The following is a 4,003-nucleotide window of genomic DNA, read 5'->3' as shown; positions in this document are numbered from 1 at the left end:
TTGGCACCTGGCAGGTACGCGACCATCCTAGAAAAGTGGTAGCGGAGGAGGGGAATGAGAGCACCGCCGTGTGGGCAGGCAGGTGTCTTGCTCGGCTGTGCCTTGGGGGGCACTTTTTTCAGTGCCATTGTAACTTCAAACAATCACTAAGTGAACTGTTGTAAGTTGAGGACTACCTGTACTTTATCACTTTTTTCCTTTTTTTTTTTTTTTGGTCATCAAGTTTTTGACATCTTGCTAGGTGACTGGTGATACTCGGATATTGCCATATCCTAAAAGTGGTGCAGTGGGTGAAAAGGTTGAAAAGCCCTGCTTTAGTGCAACGTATAATCCTAGGCAATTATGACATTCAATAAAATCTGGAAAACATAACTTAGCTGATCCGTGACCCCATATATCTTATACATTCACAAATGTAACAGCAATAATAAAGATAAATACATTAAAAATTTTTTGAAGAAAAGCTATCATTAAATAAAAATAAAAATGTAAAATATATAACATTATAATTTGTTATTTGTTTCTTCCACCCTTTCTTCTTGAGTGTGCATTAGTGCAGTTCAAAAGAGTTTGCTTTTGCATGGATTCATCTTGCAAAAACATACTGAACTTTGCAATACTGGCAAATATCTGTAGCTTGGGTGTAGGATGAGGGTGAAGGTTCCTTCTCTGAGCTTGTGGGTTGGTTTCTGAACATTTCATTACCAAGCTAGGTAGCATCTTCAGTGGTATTTAATGGATGTCTGTGTTCAATGTTCTACTTATACGTATCATACTTATACTGAACTTTAATGACGTTCAGCAAACTAAATCATAGCCTTTAGATTTTAATTAGAGATGCAAATGATCATGCAAATACATACTATCAATTAAACTTCTGACACGAAGTAATATTATTTAAATATTTCCTTGTTCACTAGGTTAATTAGGCACAATGCTTGTAGAACTTGAAAGCCTTGTTATAATTGCTTGTGCTTCAAAAAAATGAAAAAACATGCCTAACCAGAAGTCACAGGAAACCCCTAAATAAGGAATAATAGCACCTTCATAACTAGCTTCCCCTTCCTAATCAATTTATATATATATAAACATCCAAGTTGGACAATTCCATTTTTAGTTATGCATCTTGTTTAATACTTCTTTGTTGTTCTCCATATATTATCTATCATTAGATGGCAACAGATGTTCATATTTATGAAAAAGGGACAAAACCTTTTTCTTAATCATGAAATCTCCCAAAATTTGATATCTTAATAATTAGTTCTATTATCAGGTGGCTTAGAAACAAATCAAACTATACATTCTTATTCTACAGTTTGTTATTTTTCTAAGAAATGGGTGCCTTAAATTCAAAGAATGTCAGCCAGATTGCCCTGATCTGGATTACCCACACTGGATTCTCTGCACATATACCCACCACATCTCCCCCCAAAGCTCTGCATTTCCATGCTCAGTAATGCTTTGGACAGCATGCTTACACTGCCCCAATGCTTCCACATACTATATATTTTTAAACCTTTTCCAATAGTGCTTGTGTGAACATAACTAGATCATGATTACCTGCTTAAACTGCAATCATATCTGTCATAGTTCTCCTACATTTGTTGCCTTTCAAACAGATTTTGTTTACAAGATTCAAAATTCCCAACAGCATGACTCTGATAATGTACCCAATTATTAGGGCATAAGTTCTATTGAAAATAGATCTTTTCAAATGGGTAGGAATAGGATTATAAATTAAACATCTTCAAAATTGCAATGATGTTTGTGGCCATTACAGTCACTCAGCTGCCAAATGCATCCATCTTAATCAAGGTGTCCATTTAGATCACTTGTATCTAAAAATGCTTACTGAAGGAAACTGGTTATTTGTGAGCAACTGTTTCACAAGTACCTGTGAGAGAATGAATACCCAGCTAATCCTTGATTTATGACGATTCATTCAGCGACTTTTTCTTTTCACAGTTCAGGGGGATTTTTGGTGCCATTCCTCTTTTACCTTTTTTTTTTTCATAGTCAAAACCCAGCCACAGCCCAGCCCAAGCACACCTTATCCACAGTGGAAGCAAGAAGGTGGTGCTGATCAGCTGGCATGGTGGGGCCCAGAGTGGTAGGAGTTTTGAAATGTAGAGTGGCAAGGCTAAATGGGACTGGCTGGGGTCCCTGTAGCTTCCAGGGGCAGGGCAAGCAACCCCAGAGCTGTGTGGTTCTGGGGTTATTTGCTGCCTTGGGGTTGCTTGCCATGCTCCAGGAGGGCAGCCAAAAAGGTAGATATGCTTGGGGGAGGGGAATAAGTGGGTGGAGGGAATTGGAAGCAGTCCTTACCTTATTGAGGGCTGGGAAGTCATGTGATGTCTCACTTTATAATTGGATTGCTCAGCAATAGAAATTCTGGTCCCATTTGTGATTGTAAGTCAAAGAGTAGCTGTAAATATAGAGCTGAGGTGGCGCAGCAGTTAGAGTGCAGTACTGCAGGCCACTTTAGCTGACTGTGTTCAGCAGGTCAGCGGTTCAAATCTCACCGGCTCAAGGTTGACTCAGCCTTCCATCCTTCCGAGGTAGGTAAAATGAGGACCCCGATTGTTGGGGGCAATGTAAATATATATATACATTGCTTACTGGTGTACACCGCTTAGAGAGTGCTTGCACTTAAAGCGGTATATAAGTCTCATAAATAAATAAATAAATAAATAAATAAATAAATAAATAAATATATTCATACAAATAAAGAAGCCTTTCCTTTTAAATGTGAGGAACAGTATTTCCACTGTTCAATTGAAGATTATCCTATAATATTTTGATATCAAAGAAGAGGTACCAATACAGGGAACAATATGTATCTTTTGTAAGATGGAAATCTGTATGCACAATGGCAAGAATAAGACAATACGTAGGTAAACAGGCAGATGCTATCAGGCAAACCTTTAATTGGTTGATGTTAAACATCATTAAAAATAGAGAGCACTGGGAGCCATGTATTCCAGTACTGAAGGCTGCAAAGTCATACTTGCTCAACAACCCTACTATGATTTGCATAAAAGAAAAATACAGTAGGATGTACCAGTAAGATTAGAGTACAAGTGGCATGCTACAACACAGTATCTACTGTATACACACAACACATGTGCCACAAATCTTTCCTGGAAAGGCCCTTGGTTTTTTTCCCTGCTTATTCAATGATGTTGCAGTGCTATATTGTATATTCTAACTCCATAAAGGAATCCTGAATTCAGAAGATTGACTTCTGTACCAATAAAAGTTTTTTTTAAAAAGTTCCTTTGGAGGGATAGTTATCAGCTCCTACAAGCTAGTGAGAAAGTCTACTTTCCTCTTCTTCATGATGTGTGAGTGGGAAAATATGGAAGGTTAAAATGGAAAAGTAGGAGGAGGTGCAGTGTAAAGTCCTGTTTGGTGCATCTTGTTCAGCAGTTACTTCAAGTGAACAAATTGGGACTGGCCAGGGCGTCTGCCCTCCTAATGAGCTCGGATACTGGGTGGCTCAGTCACTTAATGTTCTGGATTCTCACAACAAACTGAAACAGAACCTGACCGGGTTTGAACAACACAAGAAGTAACAACGAGGCTGGCTAGTTTGTAGTTTGGTAAATGGTGCAAACTCAAATGCTCTCTGTGCTGCGGGGCAGGGATCGTTTCTGTTTCCCACGCGAGGGGCAACAAGGCAGTTTACAAACTCAAATCGTTACAAGCAGCCCGCAATTCCTTGTAATGCGGTAACCCTAGTGGCGGAAATACCCCCAATGACCAAGGATGCATCTCCGTACTTGTCTCCGCTTGGATCGCAGTTTGACAGCCATCCCCTGAACCCAAATGCGGCCATGGGCCAGGAGAATTGTTGGGACCAGCCCGAGGGTCCACAAGGGATCCGCGCGCCTCTCAGCCCCTGAGGCTAGCCGCACCTCTACCGGCCCTTTGCCCTCGCCCTCCGGCTCAGAGGCGGGACCGAGAGGGGGCGTCTCTCGCCCGCCCAGGTACCTTTTTTAAG

This window comes from Crotalus tigris, unplaced genomic scaffold, assembly GCF_016545835.1.
Source record: "Crotalus tigris isolate CLP2741 ecotype Arizona unplaced genomic scaffold, ASM1654583v1 scf7180000024437.13266115, whole genome shotgun sequence".
NCBI classification, from domain to species: Eukaryota; Metazoa; Chordata; class Lepidosauria; order Squamata; family Viperidae; genus Crotalus; species Crotalus tigris.
The sequence above is the reverse complement of the archived record's forward strand: the minus strand, read 5'-3'. Positions refer to the sequence as shown.